The sequence below is a fragment of the Schistocerca serialis genome, chromosome 11 (assembly GCF_023864345.2).
Source record: "Schistocerca serialis cubense isolate TAMUIC-IGC-003099 chromosome 11, iqSchSeri2.2, whole genome shotgun sequence".
Classification (NCBI taxonomy): Eukaryota; Metazoa; Arthropoda; class Insecta; order Orthoptera; family Acrididae; genus Schistocerca; species Schistocerca serialis.
In genome coordinates this window covers 162,841,053-162,857,471 of record NC_064648.1, presented here as the reverse complement: position 1 = coordinate 162,857,471, position 16,419 = coordinate 162,841,053, and the positions used below count along the sequence as shown (strand labels likewise).

The following is a 16,419-nucleotide window of genomic DNA, read 5'->3' as shown; positions in this document are numbered from 1 at the left end:
TACAATAACAAACAAATACTCCAAATTACCTCAATATCATTACGAATAATTATTTTAATGTACAATGATAGCGCTTATCCGGAACACAGAACTGTTTTATTATCTATGCCTCGAAGTGAAGACATTACTATCTCTGGTCTCTGACAAATGCATGACGTTATTGGTCAAAGCCCACGGTTTGTATCCCCTTCTTCACTAGACCAGAAGTCCTACGCTAATCACCGACTTTACGATAAATTACGTCTTACAAGCGTGTGTGGTCGGTTGTGCTCGATAAAATTCAAAACAAAATTGTGATACTTACATGTCTACTGGCAATTTATAGTTACGGCAGTTTCATGAATTGGTAAGAACCGTGAATGATTTGTCATAACACACTAATTTGTGTTAAAATGTTCAGTTTGCTTGCTGTATGTGGTAATGAAGATTCTAGTGCCTCTTCTTATGTCAACAGTACCTGTGAACACGACTCGATTCCAGGAAGTGAACATTGGTGAACGTTAATTATTAGCCCATTTGCCGCTTCCTCGTGTTGCCGGGAGGGAAGACCCACTGGTTGATTTCGCGCCTGTTTATAAGGTGAGAACGCGTCCCTTTTCATTCATTATTTTTTTCATCGTGTTCCCTAGGTCCCATCGAAAATGAGTTCCATCAGGGATGCAGAATGGACGAGACATATGGAACAAAAGCATGAGAAAACTAGAAACTGTCTGTATACAGTATTAACAGTACGCTGATATAATATTTGAATGCTATTCACACATATGACATCAAAACTTAGTCGAGTAAATTAGAAAGTGACTACTGCCTATATACCGGTACTGTGAGCAAATCTGAAAGTTCCCTAAGCTTTTCAAGTAGTTCACTGCATATTTCGTATTGCTAGTTTAATATTTGCGTGACAGCACAGGAAGAAAATCGTTGGCTTACAAATTTAGTTATCAAGTCATATTTATGCAGTACATTATTACCAACACTGTAATGAAATATGTGATAGAACACGCAAGTCCAACTACTGCTATCAGGACGGGCAGTATCATCTTGCTGCATTACAACTTCAAAGAGTTTGTATTTGTCAAGACATCCGTTTGACTTAAAATTAGATGAGAAATTAACAAGAGTGTTTCTTAGTTATGCAAAGTTCATATACATTTTTCTGTTTCCAGTCACTTTCTGTTGCTAGAGAAAAGTGACAAGTATCGTGAAAACCTCTCAAGTTTCTGGTCATTTGGAAATATTTCAATACCACGGCTTTTTGTCGTTGCTAAAAGACACTCTTTGAAACAGTGTACTGTCTCAGCATTGACACTCGCCAGTAAGGTGGAGATCTTTCTGTCACTAGTATACACAGGGGGGAGTCTGCAGCCGTACACTACAAACCACAAGTGCATGGCAGAGGGTACATCCTACCTTATCAGTTATTACGCCTTCTTCCTATTCCAGTTGATTGTGGGAAGAATGCCTGTTTCAGCACCTCTGTATGCACTGTAGTTGATGGACTCCTCTCTTTAATGTCCCTAAAAAAGCTGATGCAGTTTGGGCTCTAGTACATTCCTCATATTCTGATAACTGGTTGTTAACTAAGCCAGTGTGTGCCTAATTCTTTATTTCCTCCCCAAGTCCACCTGCCTCGAGTGTATTGTGAAATGGTTCACTGTGGAACAGGTAGCTAAAAATAATTAACATTACCCAACATTATGGTGAACATTCTTTGTTTTATTTATTGGTGGATTATTGTTGCAAGGGTGTTGTACACGTACAGCAGTGCATATTAAGAACAACACCGTATAGGTTAGAGAGGCAGTTACATTCTTACTGGTCTAGTTTCACAAGGATGGGGCAGGTGACTGGCCTTAGCCTTATAGTAAGAAACATCCTGAAATTGACTTGGAGGTAATTTAGGGAAATGACACAAACCTAAATCTGGATGGTCAGATGGGGATGGGAACCTCCACCCACTCAAATACAGGGTCAGTCCACTTAAAACAGCAAGACCTCATTTGGTTCACTCCTAGTGTGCAGGAGTTTGTTTGCAAAGAAGTAATAGGCTCGTGCTTCACTGTTGAGTCATACCTCACTACCAGTCCATGTTCACATTACACACAAGACTTCATAATGTAGTGACACTGCACATTATCAACTGACATCTCAACTGCAGTGACACTTGGTTTCCATTTTGTGAACTGCAGCTTTCCATTTGCTACCCTGAAGAAGAAGAAGGGGGGGGGGGGGGGAAGGTGGCTCACCATCAGTCTTTAATGAGGGATATGTTGGGCTTAGAGATTGTAAAGTGTTAAGGTAGAAGAAAAAGCCATTTACATTCCTCAGTTTTGGTTAGTAGTAGAGAAAGTAGGACCATTCTCTGTGGCATGGATGTGAAAGTCTAATGCCTTACTATGTGGCAAAATTGTAGGTTAGCAGGTCCTCAACACAGCTTTGTTCTAGTGGAAGAGTAAACTATGAAGTGATTGTTGGTGTTCTGAGACCAGTCTTCAATATTTTTGCAAAGGCAAATGTTATGTCAACTGAAGAATGGTGCAAAACTTATTGGCTTTGACCAGTGATGTCATATTTAACTCATAGATGATATTTTATTTTTGAGTCATAGAAAAGAGCACACATATCTGCAAATGTCACAGCTCAATGGCTGTTGGAAAGTGAACTTCTTATAAATCTAAAGACTATGCATGCAGTGTTTAAAAACAAGCAGGCTGTAGATGTGGATTTAGAGGTTGATGGAACAAAGCTGGAAGAACTAGAATCTATTACATTCTTAGGTATTCTTGTGGATAATGAACTGAAATGGGGGAAAAAAACATATTAATAATGTCTGTAAGAAACTGAGCTCTGTCATATTCTTAATGATGCAGCCATCACAGTATTAAGAAAAGATTCTTCTGTACAGTGTATCATGGACTTTTCAAACCATACTTACCGTATGGAGTGACTGTGTGGGAAAACTAACAAGAGACAAAACAAGTGTTCACATTACAAAAACAAAAAAGCAATTAGGACCATTTTAAGAAGAAAGACCTCTGAAACGTGCAGGAACTGTTTCAAGAATTTAGGTATCTCAACTTTTTCATTGTTGTATATATACAAAACAATAATGCACATCACAAAAGGTAGTGAGGACTGGATTACAAAAACTAGTGTACACACCCACAATACAAGAATGAAGAATGAAGTACGGAGCATACCCCACCAACTGGCAATGCTAGAAAAAGGACCCCAGTACTCTGGTATCAGACTACTAAGAAGTCTGCCTGAAAACGTGCAACATAGTGTACTTGACAACTTTCCGAAGAAACTTACTCTCTCATTGCAAAAGAGTTTGTTATTCATTATCAATTATGTAAAAAAAGCTAAAGGGGTAGAAAAATAAGTGATAATGAATGTTACTACTTTGACATGTCCTGTATTACATGTACATTTACTGTACACAATGTAATCTTACAGGATCGGATAAAATTCAGTTCAATTCAATAGTAAATTGCATAGCTTGGGAAATGAAGTGTCAAGTTCTAAATTTGAATGAATGAATGTACCCTTAAAAGAAAGAAAGGAAGAAAGAATGTGTGTGTTTCGTTTGTTGTTTTAAGGAATTTGTGTACCATTTCCTATACTGCAGTGTCATAATAAATAACTTATGTCAGGTTTGTCATTCTTTTTGCTGGGGGTAACACTAATATCATATTTTTCAGTTGATCTGTATAGGATACCAGCGTTAGGTGTCATTTTCTGCCCCTCAGTTAATATACATGTTACCTGAAATGAGATACCGTGTTTGTGGTTTCCTCCACAATTGGTAATGTCGGCTGACCTACAGGATACCAATGGAAGAGTTACAGTTTTCTACACAATACTTAATTTGTAGATGAACTGAAGTACACGATACCAGTGTTGGGTATGTTCTTTTGGCTGTCGGTAATACCAGTGTTTGTTTGACTGCTTGCTTGCTTTTTACTTCATGGCTAACACTGGTATTTTCTTCCTCAGTTGAACAACAGGATATCAGTGTTGAGCTTGGATTAGATTAGATTAGATTGGTACTTGTTCCATAGATCATGAATACGACACTTCGTAATGATGTGGAACGTATCAGGTTAATAAAAGGTGTCTATACAAGATATTACATTACGCAAAATATTACATGACACTTAATCTTTTTATTTATTTATTTTTTGTGGCTGTTGGGGAAATTACCCACTTACTATATCCAAAATTCATCTACTGAGTAGGAGTTGCCATTAAGAAATTCTTATTTCCTTTTACATGCTATATGGCTATCTGTCAGACTTATGATGCAAAGACTTTTGTAGCAGCATAATTTACCCCCTTCTGAGCCAAAGTTAGATTTAACCTTGAGTAGATAAGATCATGCTTTCTCCTAGTGTTGTAGCCATGTACACTGCTATTACTTTTGAATTCGTTCGGATTGTTAATAACTAATTTCATAAGTGAATATATATATTGTGAGGCCACAGTGAAAATCTGTAGCTCTTTAAATAAGTTTCTGCAGGATGATCTTGGATGAACTTCAGCAATTATTCTGATTACACGCTTTTGTGCAATGAACACTCTTTTACTCAATGATGAGTTACACCAGAATATGACGCCATACGAAAGCAGAGAATGAAAATAGGTGTGGTAAGCTAATTTACTGAGATGTATATCGCCAAAATTTTCAATGACCCTAATAGCATAAGTAGTTGAATTCAAACGTTTCAGCAGATCTCCCATGTGTTTTTTCCAGTTCAACCCCTCATCAATGCATACACCTAGAAATTTTGAGTATTCTGCCTTAGCTACCGATTTCTGATCGAAGTTTATATTTATTAATGATGTCATTCCATTTACTGTGTGGAACTGTATGTATTGTGTTTTCTCAAAGTTTAGTGAGAGCCCATTTGCAGAGAACCACTTAATGATTTTCTGAGAAACATCATTTACAATTTCACCAGTTAATTCTTGTCTGTTGGGTGTGATAACTAGAGTTTATCATTGGCAAAAAGTTCCAGCTTTGCATCTTCGTGAATATAGAATGGCAAGTCATTAATGTATATTAAGAACAGAAGGCTCTTTAAAAATATCATCATTCCCATCTGTTAATTTTAAGGTAAGGTATAAAAGACTGGTAATAATTGTCACGGTCCAGTCTTTCATACCACCTAACAGTGACTGGCTCCAGGGTCTTATTTATGGTTTGAGTTCAAAACATGTGTGACCAAAATTAATTACATTAAGAATTCCTATTTGAATTTTATGCTTGTGAATTTGGGTTCCAATGTCTGGTGTGGTCAGTAACTGGAGCACCTTCTTCCAGGAATGAGAACCAGTAGAAATTACAGGCCCAAATAAAGGGCAAAAGCTATAGAACCTGTCCAGGCAGGCAACTTAATGGCTGCCACAGCCAAATAACTTAGTGTGCCAAGGGTTGGTTTACAGAAATGTCAGATTCCACCCATCTGCTTTGACCAATGACGTCACCAATATGGCGGAAATGACCATTCACGACAACTCCCATATCGCGACCATGTCATTACATAAAAATGACAACAAACACAAAAATAGATCAAAAATCATCAAATACGTATTCCTCCAAAAGTATGATGAAACTAACAGGACAAGCGAGGGAACTTGGGGGTATTTGGGTGGGGGCAAACTAAAAATAAACACACGCTGCTAAACTGAACGACAAAAACAATAAAATAAAACAACCACAACCTTCCCAAAATCAACTAAAAACACTGGAATCGAACACTTCCGTTGACCAATATAGGTCAACAGATACCAAATCTTGAAACCCAAAACTACAACCACGTCCGCAATCACTACCTCGAAAAACACAACAAACCAACAAAATTGGAATCACACTTCCCTTGACCTATATAGGTCAACAGCAACTACTGACACCACATAAGTCTCAAAACTTTCACCACCACCACACTTAATCCTACAAAAAAAAAAAAAAAAAAAAAAAAAAACCTAGAAAATTAAAATTGACCAAATTCTCTTGACCTGTTATCCTTAAGACATCTCCACATATAGCTGTGCCTTATCCGAGACAACAGAACTTTAGTAAGCCTGATTTCTTCACGAGACACTGAACACTTCACAACTTCAGCCAACAGGCCGAATAGCTGAAGAAGTTTTATTAGAGACAACTCACTGTCCCCCATCATCGACGACAACCGAAAACTGTTCACCTTGTCAGTCATATCCACACCTACCAAAGACATAAACAAAGCGTTTGACCAAAATTCACACATGACGAACAGAACAAAACTACAATAACGTCGACATAACAAAACCAAAATCGTTAACTCACTGAAAAATATTCCGCTGAAAGCAGTCACAACCGATACCACACGTATGCAATGCTACCATGCAAATGAACCCCGTGGCAAAAGTAGCAAATCACGAAGCATCAGTCCTTACGTTCTACTGACTGGGGATCAGGAGAATATTGGTGTCAAGTGGCTTCTGTAAACAGCAATAGTGCGCTACCTGGTAAGAAAATAAATGTTCTTTGGGCAGTTTCAGCAAATAAGTAAAGAGAACACACAAAATCTGTCATCACTGTTTGAGGTGGTTTATTTAAATCAGGACCAGTTTTGTATGTATGCTGATCTTCAAATGACTGTACATTCAGTTTCATGTTTTGACGTTCGATTAGAGTTGACTGTTCACTGTTAGATGGAATATCTGTATCACAATTGAGCATTTCTCACCAAAGTATTCACTTGCACCGCCATATTCGGATTTCCACACATTAATGCCACTTAAAATGTTGTTACCTGCAGACGAGACATGAACTCACACATTCAAAATGTGTACTACATTTGAAAACAGAATTTATAACATATAAGGTATGATTACTTAAAGGTAGGCATAAGACTGAAAAGGGCTGTGATCTAAATAACCCACCTTTGATTGTGGCTGGCAGCAGATTTTATTCAACATGAGCTGTGCCCAGCATGCGTTGCGATGGCTCTTTTTCTTTTGAAGTATGTACGCACATGTGAAGCACACACACATTTGCGTGTGCAAAAGAATGAAAGATGAGGATTCTTTGTGCAGTAATTAAATTTGAAGTTTATTGGTATACTTTTGAACACAGAGCATTTTTGTCTTTGTCTTTCGCAATAACAATTTTTTTGACAGACACTTTTGAGTGTGCGACATATAATTGACTGTTCGAAAAGCCTACACGTACCTAAAATGACTGACTTGGGATTCGATGGTCATTACGACTGCAAGATGAATAGGGAGCTCCAGTCTTTTGAAATCAAATGGCTTTGATGACGTTTGGGATTGGTATTTTAACAAGAGCCTGGTTCCACTACACAACTGTCATTTCTTCTCTCTCCAAAACCCTCGGTGGAGGTTTGCTAGGGGTATTGTGTTACTGCACAATTTTTCCAGGCAGCAAGCGATAAAATTACCAATCTTGATAGATGGTCCTTCAGGTGCTAGAGATACATCAGTGGTAGGCAACAAGAACCTCATAATTCTGTTTCTTTAAATTTTACTGATGATGTGAATATTAAGTGAAATCAAACAATGGAGGAAACTCCAGGTAGGAATATAAACAGTCTCGGAAGAGATAGATTGCTACTTACCATAAAGATAACACACAAAGTTGCAGACAGGCACATTTAAGGGGAGGTATAATGAAAAAAAAAATTGTTCCCTCATTTTCAGATTTTTATCTCTTTATAAAATTTGCAATTTTCTGAATAAAATGATTTATGTATCACTTATAAATTCACGTGGGAAGTATTTTATTTTCTAAATATAATGTACACTAGTTAAAATGTTTATGTGTATTACTTCAAGATGTAACAAAATCGGTAATTTTTTTTATATGGAAGGCTATGGATTGCTGTTATAAAGGTCATGTCCAGAAGAGGATGGGCACCAAGTGGAGAAAGTTGAAACAAAGTTTGCGAGACATGAAATTTTCAGATGGTAAAACCATAACAGGCAGGCTGACAGACAAAATGATTGATGAACTACAGCAGTATTATGGGATGGCCATTACAATTAATACTGAGGATTTGTTGAAAATGAAGCTGGCAGTATGCCAATTTTGCCCTCCTAGACCCCATTCATGGTGCAATTTCCACAATGCCCAGTACACAAATTCATACAACCATAAATATTCCATCCCAGCAGCAGTCATGGATATCATAAAATCTTTTTACAGAGACCTGGTAAATCCTGAATTACTGGTCAGACTCAAAATCCCAACGAGTCGTTCAATAATCTTATATGGGCTTGCCAACCAAAAAATGTTTTTGTTGAAATGAAGAAAGTGGGGGTCAGTGACGCTGTTGTTGCTTTTAATGATGGCAGCATTTATGGGGTGAAAGTGCTATAGCATATGGGAATTAATCCTGGAGCAAACTGCATCAGAGAACTTGAATGGATGGACAAGGTTCACATTGATAAAGCAGAGATGCAGCCCAGTTGGCCACTAATGAGTCCAGAAGGAAGAAAAGAAGAAAAAAAACTTGGAAAAAGATCAAAAGGATGATTTTCAGTACGGTGCAGGGTGCTTCGGAGTGATTAAAAATAAAAAGTTAAGTATATATTGAGTTACAGCCTTTTGAAACCTTGTAGACCATTCCTGAAACTTTACGTTTTCTGTTTCATCTTTCCATAAATCTCAGAAAGCACGTCGAGTAGAGGATCCAAATTTTCAGGGAGTAGTAACATATGCATCCTGAATCTACTGAACTAAAAGGACATAATGTTATGTATAATTAAAATTATTTGGGATAACATACAAAAACAGTACACAAAATTTTAACTGCATAATTAAAAAATTGTATTTCTGAAAGCACTGGCTAAAATGCAATTGTTGTAGTTCAGTAGAGTCAGAGCACACATTTTAATGTCCTGTAAAAGTTTCATGCCAATGGTTACAGTGGCTCCTGAAATACAGGGAAGGAAAGTCACTAAATTTAACACTGTCAGGATAGGGTGTTCAGGCTCCCCTTAAGAAACTCACACTCGAGCTTTCGGCCGTGGCCTCCATCGGAAAAGATAAACGGAGATACGCACAGTTAATTCTTAAAAGCAAGCACACCTTACGCACACGTGGCCACCGACTCTGGCAGCTCGGGCCACAGTGTGACAATAAAGTGGTATGGTAGCAGCAACCTGGAGGAGGTGGGAAAGGGGGAGGGGGATAGCAGTGTACAGGTGGGGGGGAGAGAGAGAGAAACGCTGTCTGGTGGAGTACGCAGGGACCACAGTGTCAGTGGGGACAGCGTCCGGAGGCCGTGAGGCGAGGTGGTGAGGAAAACAGAGCGGAAAAGGAGGAGAGAGGGGAAAGCTAGGTGGGTTCATTGGCAGTGGGCAGCAAACGAGAATGGGGAGGAGATGATAGGACAGAGGGGGTGGGGACAGTACGTTACCGTAGGTTGAGGCCGGGATACTTACAGGAGCAGAGAATGTGTTGTGAGGGTAACTCCTGTCTGCACAATATGAGAGAGGTGACCCAGAAATCATTGAAAATTATAGACCAATCTTGTTACTGTCGTCCTTTTCAAACGTCATAGACCATAATGAAAAACAGGCTCATGGGGTTCAATCTCCTGAGTAAAGAGCAATTTGGTTTCTGGGCTGGCGAAAGCACAAATTCAGCTGTAGCTCATTTCTCAAATGTTTTCCTCAAAGCACTAGACAAAGGAGGCCACAAAACAGGGATCTTCCTTGACTTGACCAAAGCATTTGACACAGTAGACCACACAATTTTCCTAAACAAACTAAATGCACTGGGAGTAAGAGGAGTAACTAACTTGTGGTTTCATTCATACCTGCGAAACAGGGTCCAACAGGTGGAGATCACTCAAACTCCAATCATACCTTTCAAACCCAAAATACAATAATGAGTCCCCCAAGGAAGTGTGCTGGGCCCAATCCTCTTTCTAATATACAAAGTGTCAAATGTGGTGAATCGGTACTGTTTCCTGATGACAATAGCATCTTAATCGAAGCTGAGTTGCCAAGTGTACTCAGTGAAAAAGCTGAGGAAACACTTAACCATGTATTCCAGTGGATGGAGGCTAATAAATTAACCCTAAATGTGAAAACAACAGTATTAGTTTCCACCTAAACAGAAAACCGAACAGTACCGAGCTAAAAGTTAATGAGGAGCACTTAGAATGTGTACCGTCAACAAAATTTTTTGGCACGCATGTCGACTCTAGACTAAATTGGACCCAGCACACTGCGGAACTTGGAAAGTGAATAGCTTCAGCATGCTCTGCACTTAGGATAATAAACTCGGTTTGTAGTAACTCGTGTACTATAACTGCATATTTTGCATATGTCAACTCTGTAATTAGTTATGGCATATTCTTCTGGGGATCAACAGAGCAGAAAGACTAACAATATTTAAGTTGCAAGAAAGGGCTGTACGAATCATAACGAAAAGTAGCAGTAGATCCCATTGCCCAGAGTTATTCAGTCCGCAGCTTGTGGTCTTGAGGTAGCGTTCTCGCTTCCCGCGCGCGGGGTCCCGGGTTCGATTCCCGATGGGGCCAGGGATTTTCTCTGCCTCGTGATGACTGGGTGTTGTGTGTCTTTCATCATCATTTCATCCCCATCGACACGCAAGTCGCCGAAGTGGCGTCAACTCGAAAGACTCGCACCAGGCGAACGGTCTACCTGATGGGAGGCCCTAGCACATGGCATTTCCACAGAGTTATTCAAATCTTTGGGTATACTGAAAATTCTGTGTGAATACATTTTGAAATCAGTAATATACATAAAAAACATGTTGACCAGTTCCATACGTGCACATGAAACCAGACACAGACAACAGTTAACCTCTACAGGAAAAACAAATCAGAAACTCAAAATAGCATGTTATATAATGGAATTAAATTGTACAACAAACTTCCACAAGGGATCAAAGCACTCTGTCTATAGGCCACAAGTGGCCCACCGGGACCATCCGACTGCAGTGTCATCCTCAGCTGAGGATGCAGATAGGAGGGGCGTGTGGTCAGCACACCGCTGTCCCGGCTGTTACGATGGTTTTCTTTGACCGGAGCCGCTACTATTCGGTCGAGTAGCTCCTCGATCGGCACCACGAGGCTGAGTGCACCCCGAAAAATGGCAACAGCGCATGGCGGCCCGGGTGGTCACCCGTCAGAGTGCCGGCCGTGCTCGACAGCGCTAAACTTCGGTGATCTGGCGGGGGTGTATCTGCTGTGGCAAGGCAGTTGCCTACAAGGGATCAAAGACATGAGCAAAATAGGGATTCGCTAAAAAAATATTTCTTGGAAAAGCATTTTTATACTTCCAAGGATTACTTGGAATGATGTAAATATATAGTTATTTGTAAAGATTATCAACTGTGTTATTAAGTGGTTTAATGATGTATCTTTATGTTACACAATGTTCATGAATTCAGATTGTGATAATTATAAATTTGCCTAGCTATTATGTTGACAACATCGATACGATCATGATTGTTTAGGGCTGGAGAAATGGATAAATAAGCAGTTCAGAAAAGCTCGTGATGGGGGGGGAGGGGCCAGATGGCTCGGGTAGTGAAGCAGCCAATGAAATAAAGTGTGTTAAGTTCAGCTGCACGATGTGCCACAGGGTGGTCTACTCTGCTCTCGGCCACAGTTTGGCGGTGGCCGTTCGTCCCGGTGGACAGCTTGTCGGTAGTTGTAGCAATATAAAACACTGTGCAGTGGTTGCAGCAGAGCTGGTAAATGGCACAGCTCCTTTCGCAGGTGGCCCCGTCCCTGATGGGGCAGGATAAATGTGTGGGAGGACAGGAATAGGGAGTGCAGGGTCGGTCGATTGGGCAGCTCTCACACCTGGGTCTTGCAGGTGGATATTTATTTATTTACACGTCAAGTTCTGTAGGACCAAATTGAGGAGCAAACCTCAAAGGTCATGGAATGTGTCACTACATGAACTTACAACATAAAAGTAATAACAGATAAAAATAAATGTTCATGAACATGGAAAAAAGTCAGTCCGTAAGTTTAAGTAAACGCTATCAGCGATACAATAAGAATCAGCTTAATTTTTCGAGGAACTCCTTGGCAGAATAGGAGTGACCCATGAGGAAACCCTTCAGTTCAGATTTGAAAGTGTGTGGATTACTGCTAAGATTTTTGAATTAGAGTGGCAGCTTATTGAAAATGGATGCAGCAATATACTGCACACCTTTTTGCACAAGAGTGAAGGAAGTCCGATCCAAATGCAGGTTTGATTTCTGCCGAGTATTAACCGAGTGAAAGCTGCTTATTCTTTGAAATAAACTAATATTGGTAACAAGAAACGACAATAGGGAATATACGCATTGAGAGACCAATGACAAAATACCCAGGCTCGTGAACAGAGGTCGACAAGAGGTTCGTGAACTCACACCACTTATTGCCCGAACCGGCCCTTTCTGAGCCAAAAATATCCTTGAAGAATGGAAGAGTTACCCCAAAACATAATACCATATGATATAAGTGAATGAAAATAAGCAAAGTAGACTAATTTATGTTTCGAAGTATCACTCACTTTTGATACCGTTCGAATAGTGAAAATGGCAGTATTAAGTCTTTGATTGAGATCCTGAATCTGGGCTTTCCATGACAGCTTACTATCTATATGAACACCTAGAAATTTGAACTGTTCAGTTTCACTAATCATATCTGTTCTGTGAGATTAAAACGCCAGGTTTTGTTGAATTGTGTGTTAGAAACTGTAATAACTGAGTCTTACTGTGATTTAACGTTAGTTTATTTTCTACAAGCCATGAACTGAGGTCACGTACTGCACTACTTGAAACAGTCAATGTTGCGCACAACATCCTTTACTACCAAGCTATTGTCATCAGCAAACAGAAATATTTTAGAGTTACCCATAATACTAGAGGGCATATGATTTATATAAATAAGGAACAGGAGCAGCCCCAACACTGATCCCTGGGGGCAATCCCCACTTGTCAGTACCCCACATCACAGCCGTTATCAACATTGTGAATAATGATACTGATGATAATCAACATTGTGAATGTGATACTTCTGGCAAGGGGTTGGGATTAGGAGTGGCATAGGGATGGAATAGGATGTTCGGGTGGGCGACAGGTCACCACTATACGAAGGCTAGGAAGGATCTCGGGTCAGATGTCACTCGTTTCAGGGCACGACTGTAGGTAATGAAAGTCGCGGCAGAGGATGTGGTCCGGTTGTTCCAGTCTGGGTTGTTATTGGGTGACGAGGGGGACACTCCTTTGTGGCTGGTTCTCAGGGGTGGTGGGAGGATTAGGGGTGTGAGGGAGCATGGGCGATGTGTTTGCAGACTAGGTCTGGGAGATAGTGCCCATCTGTGTAGTCATCGGTGAGACCTCAGCGTACTGGGCAAAGGCGATTCGTGTCACTGCATGTATGCCGTCCCCGGGTAGACGGACTGTACGGGAGGGATTTTGTGGCGTGAAAGGGAATACAGCTGTCGAAATGCAGGTGGTGATGGTGGTTGGTGGGTCTAATGTGCAGTGCAGGAGGAGCCATCAGAGGAGGTGGTCAATGTCAAAGATGGTGGCGTGCTGCATTGAGGAAGACCAGGTGAAGCATATGGGAGAGGAGTTGATGTGAAGAAATAAAGCTAGGGTGTCTCAGCCCTGAGTCCAGATGATGACATGCTGTTACCTTCCCCTGTGATAGCTGCGTAGTGCTCAGAGCTACTGGAGTTGCTATTCGTGTATGCATGAGGTATCCTTGTTTGTGAGAATGCCTCTGCATCTATGCTCAACAGTGCAAACCGTCATGAGGTGCATGGCAGAGGGTACGTACCATTGTATTAGTTATTAGGTTTTCTTCCTGTTCCGTTCCCATATCGAGTGTGGGAAGAATGATTGTTCGAATGCCTCTGTGCGTGCAGTGTTGTTCTAATCTTATCCTCAGTATCCCTGTGTGAGCAATTGTTGCAGGTTGTAGTACATCCTTAGATTAATCATTTAATCCTTATCTACATAAATGATTTGGGAGGCAATCTGAGCAGCCGTCTTAGGTTGTTTGCAGATGACGCTGTCGTTTATCGACTAATAAAATCCTCACAAGATCAAAACAAATAGCAAAAAGATTTACAAGACAGATCTGAACGGTGCGAAAATTGGCAGTTTGACTATAAATAATGAAAAATGTGAGGTTATCCACAAGGAATTTAAGCTTTGGTTACACAATAAATCAGTGTAATCTAAAGGCCATAAATTCAACAGTATACCTAGGAATGACAATTACGAACTAATTAATTTGGAACGTACAGAAAACTTTGCGGGGAAGGCTAACTAGACTGCATTTTATTGGCAAGACACCTACAGATCTACTAAGGATACTGCCTACATGACACTTCTCCGTCCTCTTTTAGAATACTGCTGCACGCCATGGGATTCTTACCAGATAGGACTGATGGAGTACATCAAAAAAATTCAAAGAAGAGCACCACGTTTTGTATTATCGCGAAATATGGGAGAGAGTGTCATGGAAATGATACAGGATTTGGGCTGGACATCATTAAAAGAAAGGAGTTTTTCATTGTGACGGAATCTTCTCACGAAATTCCAGTCACCAACTTTCTCCTCCGAATGTGAAAATATTCTGTTGACACTGACTTCCATAGGGAGAAAAGATCACCACGATAAAATAAGGGAAAATAGAGCTCGTACGGAAAGATATAGCTATTTGTTCTTTCTGCATGCTATACGAGATTAGAATAATAGAGTTGTGAAGGTGGTTTGATGAGCCCTCTGCCAGGCACTTAAATATGATTCGCAGAGTACCCAGGTAGATGCAGCTGTAATGCCAGTTCTTGAAACTTTTTTAAGAGGCTTTCTTGGGATAGTTTTTCTTCAAGAGTCTGCCATTTCAGTTCCTTCAGTGTCTCTGACACAACCTCACAGATTAAATAAACCTGTGACCATTTGTGCTGTCCTTTCCCTTACCTGTTCAGTATCCCCTGTTAGCCAGAATGAGATTTTCACTCTGCAGCTGAGTGTGCGCTGATATGAAACTTCCTGGCAGATTAAAACTGTGTGCCAGACCGAGACTCGAACTCGAGACCTTTGCCTTTCGCGGGCAAGTGCTCTACCAACTGAGCTACCCGAGCACGACTCACGAACTGTCCTCACAGCCTTAATTCTGCCAGTACCTCATCTCCTGCCTTCCAAACTTTGCACAAGCTCTCCTGCGAGTCTTGTTAATCTGCCAGGAAGTTTCATCCCTTGTTAGTCCTATCTGGTATAGGTCCCACACACTTAAGCACTATTCTAGGATGGGCTGCAAGAGTGGTCTGTAAGCAATCTCTTTTTGTTGACTGATAGAATTTCCCCAGTATTCAACCAATAAACTGAAGTCTACCACCTGCTTTACCCACAACTGGACCTGTGTGTTCTTCCATTTCATGTCCCTACAGAGTGGTACACCCAGGTATTTGTATGAGTTAGCCAATTCCAACACTGACTCATTGGTATTATAGTCACATTTTTTTCATTTTCTGAAGTGCAATATTTTAAGTTTCTCAACATTTAGAGCAAGTTGCTAATCTCTGCACCAAGTTGAAATGATGCGTGTCTGTTTCTTTTTTTCCACTAATGTCATGGCCAAAATCACATGTGTAAGTGTCTTTTAATTGTGCTTGTCTACAATTCAGTGTGATAACATTATAGTAAGTAGCAATATATCTTTTCCTACATTGATAGTATAAAGTGATACAGATAAGGTTGATACATGTTTAACTACGTAGCAGAAGCTTAGTTATTGAGCAGTTAGAGAAATCCGTGTAGTTTCAAATCTCTCTTTGATTATGGATTGCTGGTTACTGGAATCAGGGTTTTCATAGACAGATGGAGTTCCAAGGTTTTCATTGCCTACCATGAATATGCTGATACATCTGTCTTTGGATCCCTGCCTCCTCCCACTCCCATGAAGCCAACTCTAGGAGTGAAACATCTTGACTGACACCAATAAGTCCCATGACTATGAAAGTTATGTATTTGATATGGATGCAATCCCAAAGAAAGCAGGTGTTGACAGATGTGAAAATTACTGAACAATCAGTTTAATAAGTCACAGCTGCAAAATACTAACGCGAATTCTTTACAGACGAATGGAAAAACTGGTAGAAGCCGACCTCGAAGAAGATCAGTTTGGATTCCGTAGAAATGTTGGAACACGTGAGGCAATACTGACCCTACGACTTACCTTAAAAGAAAGATTAAGGGAAGGCAAACCTACGTTTCTAGTATTTGTAGACTTAGAGAAAGCTTTTGACAATGTTTACTGGAATACTCTCTTTCAAATTCTAAAGGTGGCAGGGTTAAAATACAGGGAGCAAAAGGCTATTTACAATTTGTACAGAAACCAGATGGCAGTTACTTGTCGAGGGGCA

At 40.2% G+C, this 16,419-nt stretch overlaps 1 protein-coding gene across 1 annotated transcript in view; it reads left to right on the top strand.

Annotated features, from left to right (window-relative positions):
• Positions 1–210: 210 nt before the first annotated feature.
• Positions 211–16,419, top strand: part of LOC126427080 (uncharacterized) — a 40,092-nt gene continuing 23,883 nt past the window's right edge. Inside the window, exons 1-2 of the mRNA XM_050089251.1 lie at positions 211–346; positions 455–579. The gene's annotated coding sequence lies outside the window, so the exon portion shown is untranslated. The remainder of the gene's footprint in view (positions 347–454; positions 580–16,419) is intronic.